This window comes from Polypterus senegalus, chromosome 7, assembly GCF_016835505.1.
Source record: "Polypterus senegalus isolate Bchr_013 chromosome 7, ASM1683550v1, whole genome shotgun sequence".
Taxonomy (NCBI): Eukaryota; Metazoa; Chordata; class Cladistia; order Polypteriformes; family Polypteridae; genus Polypterus; species Polypterus senegalus.
Genome location: NC_053160.1, coordinates 128,843,508 through 128,856,180, shown reverse-complemented (window position 1 = coordinate 128,856,180; position 12,673 = coordinate 128,843,508). Strand labels below are relative to the sequence as shown.

Below are 12,673 nucleotides of genomic sequence, written 5' to 3'. Positions count from 1 at the left end.
AATCACAGTACAGAAACTGCACTCATTAAAGTAGTAAATGACTTGTGGGTAAATGCAGACAGAGGCCGTTTATCTGTCCACATCCCCTTAGATCTGAGTGCTGCATTTGATATCATTGATCACAATATTCTTAGAAATAGCCGTAGTCAATGGGTGGGCCTCTCTGGCTGTGTTTTAAATTGGTTTGAGTCCTACCTGGCAGGTAGAAAATTATTTGTTAGTTGTGGTAATTATACTTCAAAGACACATGATATTCTATATGGTGTTCCACAAGGCTGTATCCTGGGTCCGCTGCTCTTTTCGATTTACATGTTTCCGTTAGGTCAGATTATCTCGGGGCATAACGTCAGCTACCACAGCTATGCTGATGACACACAACTGTATTTATCAATAGCGCCTGATGACCCCAACACTCTTGATTCACTGACAAAATGTCTTACTTCTGTTTCTGAATGGATGAGTACTAATTTTCTCAAACTATATAAGGAAAAAACTGAAATTTTAGTGACTGGCAAAAATGGATATAATGAGGTTATTAGAAATAAACTTGATGTATTAAAAGTCAAGATGGAGATAAAGAATTTAGGGGTAACTATTGACTCTGCCCTGAATTTTAAATCACATATAAATCAGATTACTAGATCTCTTATAACATTACAAGATGCTGAGAAATTAGTTCACGATTTTATTTTCAGTAGGCTAGATTACTGTAACGCACTCCTCACAGGAGTACCTAAAAAAGACATCAATCAATTGCAATTAGTGCAGAATGCAGCAGCTAGAATCTTAACTAGGAAAAGAAAATCTGAGCACATCTCTTCAGTTTTGATGTCACTACATTGGTTACCTCTGTTAGTTAGAATTGACTTTAAAGTACTGCTTATGATTTACAAAGCCTTAAATAATCTCGCTCCATCCTATATTTCAGAATGTCTCTACACATTTACCTTACACTTCAAATGGTAACCTTAGATCTTCAAAGTTTAGGGTCTGCTTATTACTCTGAGAGCTAAACTTAAAAGAAGTGGTGAGGTGGCCTTCTGCTGTTATGCACCTAAAATCTGGAATAGCTTGCCAATAGGAATTCACCAGGCTAATACGGTGGAGCACTTTAAAAAAATGCTAAAAACTCATTATTTTAACATGGCTTTTTCATAGCTTCATTTTAGTTTAATCCTGATACTCTGTATATGCATTTAATTATCAATATTATTCCTGGTGGCTCCGCAATCTGTACTAACCTCTAGTCTCTCTTTTCTCTTTCTTCATCATGTAAAGCACTTTGAGCTATGTCATTTGTATGAAAATGTGCTATATAAATAAATGTTGTTATTAATGTTAAATTCTTATATATACATTAATTCAATTATGAAATATAAAGAGAAAGAGGAACAGGTTTAGCAGCTAATTGAGAAGTGTAATGGTGGCTATGTAAACTCAAAATAAATTATTGTATTGTATAAATCATTGTATGGTAACATACAGTTTATACATCTATATCTGTCTTTCTTTCTTTATATATTTTTATATATATATATATTGTGAGAAGTGCCCGGCTTGTCATCCCGGCCAATACCTCCAGGCCACCAGATGGAGTCCTCCCTGCAATATGGAGGTGCCCTGAAGACCAGCAGGGAGTAATGGGACATGTAGTTTTTATACAAGACCCTGTTGGATACCACAGGGGCCGCAAGAGGGAGCTGCATGGAGGACCGAAGACTTCTTTGTGCCCTTTAACCCGGAAGTTCGTCAAAGGAAGAGCGATGGGCTTCCTGGGTGAAAAGAAAGGACTTGTACCTGACCTGGAAGGGATTGAGAGTCACATGGACTGGGGATTGGAACACTTCCGGGTCAGGGAATATAAGAGGACTATGGGAGCTCCCAGATGGCAAGCTGAGCTGGGTGGAAGGGTGGCAACGCGTCTGGGAGTGGAGGATTATATTATTGTTATTGGTGATTTGTATATGAGAATAGTGGAGGAGAGGGTGCTTTGTGCACTGTGGCAATTTAACAGTCAACATTTGGACTTTTACGTGGACAGGGGTTCAAGGGAGTGAGAGCGTCCCCTATTTATGACAATATATATATAAATATATATATATATATATATATATGAAATAGTTTTTACTGTCAAATAACGCAAAGAGTACGCGACACGTGTTTCGCCCTAATTCTGGGCTCATGAGGCGTACACACTCACTGCACTCCCTCTCGGGAATTGAACCTCGGGCATCAGCGTCAGAGGCGAAGCCTCTCACGTTGCACCACGGTATGTGGTTTGTTTACTTGACAGTATGTAGATCGGTGTAATTACATTCAAGGCATTCGTAGTGTGAATCACAATCTGACTGTGTGGGTGGTTACCTACCAGGTAACGCTTGTTGTTGGTCAACAAGTCGGCTAACGTTATTAAGTGTATTTGGATGTTTTTAAACCCTCCCTGTACTGTTTACAACCCACCCTTTATTAATAACAGGGACAACTGTTAAGTAATATGAAATCGGTAGATAACTTTACAGTTACTGTATAGCGAAGTACACGTACCTATATATGACATGATGATGGTGATAAATATGCTGTGCAGTAAAAATGATGACAATGAAGGTGATGATGACTTTTACTGCGTAGCCGATGACTGTATTTTACGTCTCTTCAGGCGGTGGTGCCATTTCCTGGGGCACCTCTTCCACGGTTTCCGAAGGTGTATCCGTAGTAGTAGTATGAACTGGCTCTTTTTTGCGAGGCTGCAAAAACATTGTGATTGGCAGCTGCTGCCGCTGCTTCTTTTTCGGGTCGAAGAGCAGCTTGTAGGCGGTCATGACGTCGTCGACCTTGTTGCAAAATTGGACCGATCGAACCATATCGTCGTCCCATTCCTTTGATCGCTCTTGCAGATCCTTAGCCAGTCTGCAGCCACAGCCGCGAACGTTCTCCCTTCCTTCTTCCTTCAACATATCCAGAAGTTTCACCTTCTCAGCAATCGTCACCATTCTTCGTTGCCGTTTAGGCTCAGCACCAGCCTTGGAAGAAGGAGCACGTTTGGAAGCCATTGCAGGGGGTGAAAATTGAAGCGAAGTCCAACACAAAGAAACCACAAAAAAATCACACACAGTACAGTGTAAAGTAAACCGCTCGGCGAAAGCTTGAAGTGAAATGGCCGCGACAGAGAGACAAGGGGAGATGCTGTGGGATCTGGGCATCAGTCAAAGCACCAATCACGGGCCCGATTAGAAAGCGGGAAGCTATGATTTGTCGTCTCCCTCCCATGTACCAATCACAGCCCTTGTTACAACGCACTTAGTCACTGAACTTGTTTTGTTGTTCTTAGACTAGGAAATACTACTACTACTGTATATTTAAAAACCCGCAAAGTCGTGAATCCGCAAAAAGTGAACCGCAAAGTAGCGAGGGATTACTGTATTACAATACAGTGGTGTGAAAAACTATTTGCCCCCTTCCTGATTTCTTATTCTTTTGAATGTTTGTCACACAAAATGTTTCTGATCATCAAACACATTTAACCATTAGTCAAATATAACACAAGTAAACACAAAATGCAGTTTTTAAATGATGGTTTTTATTATTTAGGGAGAAAAAATCCAAACCTACATGGCCCTGTGTGAAAAAGTAATTGCCCCTTGTTAAAAATAACCTAACTGTGGTGCATCACACCTGAGTTCAATTTCCGTAGCCACCCCCAGGCCTGATTACTGCCACACCTGTTTCAATCAAGAAATCACTTAAATAGGAGCTGCCTGACAAGGCAGTAGACCAAAAGCACATCAAAAGCTAGACATCATACCAAGATCCAAAGAAATTCAGGAACAAATGAGAACAGAAGTAATTGAGATCTATCAGTCTGGTAAAGGTTATAAAGCCATTTCTAAAGCTTTGGGACTATAGCGAACCACAGTGAGAGCCATTATTCACAAATGGCAAAAACATGGAACAGTGGTGAACCTTCCCAGGAGTGGCCGGCCGACCAAAATTACCCCTCTAGAGCGCAGAGACAACTCATCCGAGAGGTCACAAACGACCCCAGGACAACGTCTAAAGAACTGCAGGCCTCACTTGCCTCAATTAAGGTCAGTGTTCACGACTCCACCATAAGAAAGAGACTGGGCAAAAACGGCCTGCATCGCAGATTTCCAAGATGCAAACCACTGTTAAGCAAAAAGAACATTAGGGCTTGTCTCAATTTTGCTAAGAAACATCTCAATGATTGCCAAGACTTTTGGAAAAATACCTTGTGGACTGATGAGACAAAAGTTTAACTTTTTGGAAGGCAAATGTCCTGGTACATCTGGCATAAAAGGAACACAGCATTTCAGAAAAAGAACATCATACCAACAGTAAAATATGGTGGTGGTAGTGTGATGGTCTGGGGTTGTTTTGCTGCTTCAGGACCTGGAAGGCTTGCTGTGATAGATGCAAACATGAATTCTACTGTCTACCAAAAAATCCTGAAGGAGAATGTCCGGCCATCTGTTCGTCAACTCAAGCTGAAGCGATCTTGGGTGCTGCAACAGGACAATGACCCAAAACACAGCAGCAAATCCACCTCTGAATGGCTGAAGAAAAACAAAATGAAGACTTTGGAGTGGCCTAGTCAAAGTCCTGATCTGAATCCAATTGAGATGCTATGGCATGACCTTAAAAAGGCGGTTCATGCTAGAAAACCCTCAAATAAAGCTGAATTACAACAATTCTGCAAAGATGAGTGGGCTAAAATTCCTCCAGAGCGCTGTAAAAGACTCATTGCAAGTTATCGCAAACGCTTGATTGCAGTTATTGCTGTTAAGGGTGGCCCAACCAGTTATTAGGTTCAGGGGGCAATTACTTTTTCACACAGGGCTATGTAGGTTTGGATTTTTTTTCTCCCTAAATAATAAAAACCTTCATTTAAAAACTGCATTTTGTGTTTACTTGTGTTATATTTGACTAATGGTTAAATGTGTTTGATGATCAGAAACATTTTGTGTGACAAACATGCAAAAGAATAAGAAATCAGGAAGGGGGCAAATAGTTTTTCACACCACTGTAAATGCATCATACAAATCCCCTTTTGGACTACAGTATAGAAACCGCACCGAACAAGCACTTTGTTAACACTAGAATTACCAGAGCCTACGAGAAAACTCGTAAATCCGGCCCACCCTAAATCCGTTCGCACCTCTCAATCAGCGTCTTTTGTCCTGTAAATGTACCGATTAAGACAAGCAGCAAGCAGCCTGCTATTCCATCCCCCACCTTCGCAGAACGTTCACTAAATTCTCTCAGCTCGTGCCTTGTTTGATTAGCTGAGCGTGAACTGCCGGAGATTTAGAGTGTAAATAATAGATCGTTATTTGGAACACATGCATTTCATGTGTGTTCCGTTTCTACAGTAATCTGAGAAAACACATTGTTAAAACAAAAACTTTTTCATGTTTTAATAATAAATAATAATCAAAAAAACAAAAAAAAAACAAAGACAAAGGTATATATCAGGGGTGTCAAATTCCAGGCCTGGAGGGCCGCAGTGGCTGCAGGTTTTCATTCTGACCCTTTTCCTAATTATTGACCAGTTTTCACTGCTAATTAACTAATTTTCCCTTCATTTTAATAGCCCTGTTTTTAAGGATTCAGTCCTCTGAATTGATTCGTTTCTTCATGAAATGGCAGCCAAACAGAAATGAGACTTGAAACGAGCCAACAGATGAGCAGCTAAACTGGGATTTCAAACTCCAACCAATTTCACTCTAACCAATCTATTAAAGAGAAGCTGATTCTTGCTGTTAATTAATTAAGCCTGTTATTTTATTTTGTGCTTTGTTGCTGCTCTCATTCTGCCACAGCAGACATTTCCAAAACTGTTGATTTTCTGTTCGTCAAACGTTTTGGTGACCTGAGAGATCAGCCTTACTGAGACCTTCACTTTTCTTTATTTTCAGATATTGTGTGATGGGCACAGGTGAGCTGGTCATGTGGTAGCTTGTTTTGTGTCTCATTATTGTTTGGCTGCTAATTAAAGAAAAAGAGACAACTAAGGGGTCTGAGTCAAGTTAATTAAAACTAAAGCAAAAGAAGTTAATTAGTAGCAAAACTGGTCACTAATGAAGAAGATGGTTAGAATGAAAACCTGCAGCCACTGCGGCCCTCCAGGCCTAGAGTTCGACACCTGTGGTATATATGATATTTTAAAGAAATCATTTTATGACTTGAATAGTACCAATCACAAAACATCATCTCACTAATACAATATAATTTGAAAACGAACAGCATCAGATCGGGTGTGAATTTACGCTGGCGCTGTTACTTAGTGTCAGATCAGGACAGGCGGGGGAGGGTGGATTGGGGCGTGTTACAGCGTGATTGTCATTGAGAGAATAAAACTGAAAAAAGCTAATTTTTACAAGTACCAAAAATTTATGCCCAATGTCCCATATATTTGTCTGTTTCTTTTTTTCTCTGTGCTGCAAGAACTATCTTTCCTACATTTACGACGTGTGTACCTGTTGCAATGCGCACACTTTTCTCTATGCTGTGGTTTCTATTACATTTAAAGGACACTTGACGCTGACTCAGTTTACTTTCCTGGGGAAGCGGTTGTCTTGGAACAACAGCTTGTCAATGTTGCATCATCCTTTTCTTTTTCCATTGCCTTGTCTAGCAAGATGTGGCGACGAACTTCCTCTGCAATATGAGCCATGAACACTTTTCTTTTCACAGTGGCCCCATGCATGCCTTGCACAGTACATGTGCGTTGATCCTGCTGCACTGAATAAACTCACGCCTTCTGGTGCACGATGTCAATGCAGCACGGAGAAAAAAAAGAAAGAGACAAATATATGGGACATTTTGTATAAATTTATGGTACTTGTAAAAGTTATCTTTTTTCAGTTTCATACTCTCAATCACAATCACGCTCTAACACTGCCCCCCCTCGCCTCTCCTGATCTGACTCAAAGTAATGGCGCTAGCGTAAATTCACACCCGATCTGACACTGTTTGTTTTCAAATAATATTGCATTAGTGCGATGATGTTTTCTGATTTGTACTACTCAGGTCATAAAATGATTTCTTCAAAATATCATATACTAGCAGAATACCCGCGCTTCGCAGCGGAGAAGTAGTGTGTTAAAGAAGTTATGAAAAAAAAGGAAAAATTTTAAAAATAACGTAACATGATTGTTAATGTAATTGGTTTGTCATTGATATGAGTGTTGTTCTCATATCTATATATATATATATATATATATATATATACAGTAATCCCTCCTCGATCGTGGGGGTTGCGTTCCAGACCCCGCCGCGATAGGTGAAAATCCGCGAAGTAGAAACTATATATTTCTATGGTTATTTTTATATATTTTAAGCCCTTATACACTCTCCCACACTGTTTATAAATATTCCCTGCAGAGTTATACAGCATAATCCCTTTGTATTCTTTTAGATATTAGGTAAGATTCATTGAAATTATGTATATAAACACACTGTTTATATACAGTAAAACCTAAATATTATTTTAAAGATATTGAGTGTCTCCGATATCACATGTTACAGCCATTACGATAGACATGCCACCAGCAATAAATACATACAATGCAACAAAAATAGTATACAGTAAATGTGTGTGTACAGTGACACTAAACGTACGTACGTGTACTAAGTACTGCAAGTAGAAAATTAATTATGGTTACTCACGAACAATAACACGATGACTTGTCCGATAACAATGAGTTTTATTTTACTGCACAACAAAGGAGAGCGTTACAGCCCTTAAAGGAGCCACTTCAGGCGATTGTGTAGCACTGCCGTTGTTCTTCTTCTGGCAGTCTTCAATCCAAATCCCTAAAGCAGATTCCATCCAGACTACTGCCTTATTACATCCACTTACAACTTGTTTTGCACCCTGGTTAAAAGGACACTGCGCGTAGATCTTATATTCCTTTCCTACTTTTTAAATAAAAAGAATCGTAGCCTTCAACAAATCCAAAACGTTTACCTTTTCGGCAATCGTTAACATCTTCTGTTTGCGCTTGGGCACAGCCCCTGAAGCAGTAGCAGATCGTTTTGGAGCCATAATGAAGGGCTTGACTATGCACAAATATAAACACAAAAGAGCAAAACTCTTTACACAGTGAAACACGTTGATGCTGAATGAGCGAGACGAGACTTCCTGGTTAACACTGCATTCAGCAAGCAGGAACTTAACTGCGTGCTCTGATTGGTTAGCTTCTCAGTCAGGAGAACTTAACTGCGTGCTCTGATTGGTTAGCTTCTCAGTCATCCGCCAATAGCGTCCCTTGTATGAAATCAACTGGGCAAACCAACTGAGGAAGCATGTACAGGAAGTAAAAAGACACATTGCCCGCAGAACCCACGAAGCAGCGAAAAATCCGCGTTATATATTTAGTTATGCTTTCATATAAAATCGCGATAGAGCGAAACCGCGAAAGTCAAAGCGCGATATAGCGAGGGATTACTGTATCTATATATCTATATATATACCTGTTTATATATATATATATATATATATATATATATATATATATATATATATATATATATATATCAAAACACCCGAGCTTAGCAGCGGAGAAGTAAAAAGAAAAGGAAACATTTTAGTAATAATGTAACATGATTGACAATGTAAATGTTTTGTCATTGTTATGAGTGTTGCTGGCATATATATATATATATATATATATAGAGTATATATATATATATATATATATATATATATATGCATACATGTGTACATATATACACACACACACATATACTATGGGGTGCTAAACAGGCAAATACATTGATTTTTTGAATATATAAAGTTGCCGTCAGAATATTTAAAGTCAAAACTTAAATATATAAAGTCAGTGTCGGTATACATTAAGTCAAAACTTTTTTCTGAATATATAAAGTCAGCGCTGGAATATATAAAGTGAAAACTTGAATATATAAAGTCAGCGTCAGAATATATAAAGCGCTGACTTTATATATTCCGATGCTGACTTTATATATTTAAGTTTTGACTTTATATACTCCAGCACTTACTTTATATATTCAAGTTTTGACTTTATATATTCAGAAACAAGTTTTGACTTTATATATACCGACGCTGACTTTATATATTCAAGTTTTGACTTTATTTATTCTGACAGTGACTTTATATAATCAAGGTTTGACTTTATATATTCGGGAATGACTTTATATATAAAACTTTTGACTTTATGTAGTTAAATTTAGTCATCATTGCATAACTTTTTCTTTACCATAAAAATTTAAAGACTAAATTCAACTTCCATTGCTAACAAAGATATTTCAGGCGACTAAATAGGGCCTACTTATATCCAAATTCGAGCTATTGAGCCGTCGCCTGCCTGCCTGAATAAGTCACCATCGCTTCGCTCTTACTTTTTTACCGTTCATTTAATCATGGCTAGTGGCGGAAAAATTATAAAATGGAAGGAGGATTACACCGAGTATGGCTTTACCAAAACAATTATTGATGGCGAATCGATTATTCATAAAGCTTCAATTGGTGATCTGTTTTTCTGTGTTAACCTCATATTTTGTCATACTTCTTCTCAAACCAAGGGGGTGCGAGGGTAAAATGAATCGGAAGCGCTGATCAATGTAATCGGTGTACCAGGAAATCATGCATTGACAGAAGTTCCCCTTTGCTTGTATTGCAAAGTGTGATTAAATGCGTGATTTTTTAAACGTTATGGAGCACATGCATCGAAGCTTCTCAGCTGTGCTTGTGCTAAGAAAAGGAAACATTTTAAAAATAACGTAACACGATTGTCAATGTAACCTTTTGTAAGTAGTGCCTGGAGGATTCAGTGTGGAGAAACTGTAGAGACAGTGTGTGTATTAACTTGTGGATTTTTCTGTGAGTATTTTGTGGCAGCGCTTCCGTAACACTGCGTGCGTTAGCTGCGGAGCTCAGCTCAGAGCGAAATGAGGTGAATGGGAGGGGAGATGATGACGTGACTCCCCCACCCGCCTTAACTGTCAATCCCCCACAAACACAGTCTCTCGGAATTTGCATAAGCACAGCCCTTCACATGCAATTTTAACTTACTTAAAAAGTGACCAAAACTCTCGTTTATATCCTGCGTCCTCTCATTAAACTTGTATCCCACATTACCCGTGGGCATAACAAACGCCAGCGGCAGCATGTCTATGAACTTAATTTAAACTTTAGATTTACACCTTGCTTTGCTTCCGAAGTACTAGCACTCATGAATATGGTTGTATATGTCACTCGCTCGCTTCTTATTGTTTCGCTGCCTTCTTAATTATATAATGCATGTTTTCTTCAGCGCTTTTTGGAGCTCTTCCTGGTTTTCTACACACTGCGTTGACAGTCAGTTCACGTGATTACGTGGGAGGCGTGATAATGTCACACGAAACTCTGCCCCCCACGGCTTTCGAGCTCAACTCCATTACAGTAAATGGAGAAAAATAGCTTCCAGTTATGACCATTACGTGTAGAATTTTGAAATGAATCCTGCCCAACTTTTGTAAGGAAGCTGTAAGGAATGAGCCTGCCAAATTTCAGCCTTCTACCTACACGGGAACTTGGAGAATTAGTGATGAGTCAGTGAGTGAGTGAGTGAGTGAGTGAGTGAGTGAGTCAGTGAGGGCTTTGCCTTTTATTAGTATAGATACCTATGTCTGTGTTTTTTTTGACATCATACACCGTAAGGTGCATACTAATTGTGCATGAGCAGGAACACTCAATAAAATTGAATAAAAAAAAATAAAGTGATGGTGAGATACAAAGAAGGCAGATTCTCCAGGGTTTGTGTGTCAGCTTTTATCCCTCCAGACCAGAGAATGTCCAGTTTCATTGCCTCAAAACACTACTCACATCTACAGTAATTCCCAGTTTCAAATAAAAACTAACAGCGTCAGATCCCTAGGGTGGTAGTATGTATCATGATCGTGAGTGAGAGAATAAAAGTGAAAAAAAAACTGGTAACTTTTACAAGTAAAGTACTATAAATGTACACGGTCTGTTACAGACACAAACCAATGTATGTGTGTACTGTATAATATTAACAATAAGAGCAGCTCACTACTAAAAACGGCAAATATAGGAGGCAGTGGGGATCGAACAGGTGGCCCCTTGATTACAAGTCAGCAAATCTTACCGCTACACCACGGAAGCTGTTGTATCATCCTTGAACCTTTTGTGAAAGTGTTTATTTGATCTTTGAACTTCAGGCTTCACACATTCTATAGTTTATGCCTACATTTTGTAACATTTATTACTAAAATATGAAAAAGTTTCTGTTTTAACAATGTGTTTACATAGATTACTGTAGAAACAGAACACACATGAAGTGCATGTGCTCCAAATAACGATCTATTATTTCCACTCTAAATCTCCGGCAGTTCACTCTCAGCTAATCAAACAAGGCATGAGCTGAGAGAACTTAGTGAACGTTCTGCGAAGGTGGGGGATGGAATAGCAGGCTGCTTGCTGCTTGTCTTAATCGGTACATTTACAGGACAAAAGACGCTGATGGAGAGGTGCGAACGGATTTAAGGTGGGCCGGATTTACGAGTTTTCTCGTAGGCTCTGGTAATTCTAGTGTTAAAGAGAAAATGGGTAAGACCTCTTCAGGACAGGATAACTATAGTCACGGCAGTCAAGGTACAAACCACTCGCTATACTCACTATGCTGATTGATGAACCTTTGAAGAACAACTCATATACAATAGTTGGCAAAAACTGTACATGGGTAACTGAATTACCCTGTGACTTTTTCATAAATGTCTGACTACAGGTGTGGCACAAACAAAAAGAAGCCTACAGGGAGATGTGCTTGTGGACAAATTTGAGTTTTAAGTCGATGTTTTAGAAGGTATGATGCATGCATATCACTACACAATAATTTTAGGTAATCATTATGTTGTTCAGTAGCATTATGTTTTGCCAGAAAGAACATCTTTTAAGGTAACAGTACTTGTATTTACAAAGCACAAATGGTCACTCAGTCGATTAATATATTTTTCTTTTCTCATTTGATGGTTTTAAAACCAGTTGAGTATTTATAAAAGTTTGCTTAAAGTGTTTTCCATCTCCATCAATATGTTATAAGTTAATTTACTTTTCAGTGAAAGAACAATGCTGTATATTTCTGCTGGAGAAATATAGGCACATAGGAATTATAGTATATACCACAGTGCATACAAACTATTCCAGGGGCAGGCAGCAGTCCAGTCCCCTTCACATGTAAATTAATACATGCTGTTGTTTCAAAGATTTTAACTCAGAGCAACAGGATATATGTAACATTTAAGTTGACAATCAGTGACAGAAAGATGTCACAAATAGTAAATAGTTAACTATTATGCATTTAGCAAATACAAATATACTTTTTATATACTAGTGACAAGGAGGATAAATTACACTCACAAACGTATGAGAAACTACTACAATAGAGCACTGTATAAATTATGCTTAGTCATTTTTATTTATTTTACAGGAAATTTACCAGCAAACTTAGGATTTATGAATTCTTGACTTCATTCAGTATAAATGAAATCCAATCTCAAAAGTAGAAAGTACCCTCCTTTCAGCTGCAATGAATTAGAAGGGGAAAGAGCAATAAACCCCTTTTTTTTTCCTAATTAGCATTACTGAGCATTTGGGATGATATGTTTTGTTTTA

General features: G+C 38.5%; 1 protein-coding gene across 4 annotated transcripts in view; it reads right to left on the bottom strand.

The window, feature by feature from the left end:
* xrcc4 (X-ray repair complementing defective repair in Chinese hamster cells 4) overlaps positions 1-12,673 on the bottom strand; it is a 442,595-nt gene that overhangs the window by 126,739 nt on the left and 303,183 nt on the right. The window lies entirely within an intron of this gene.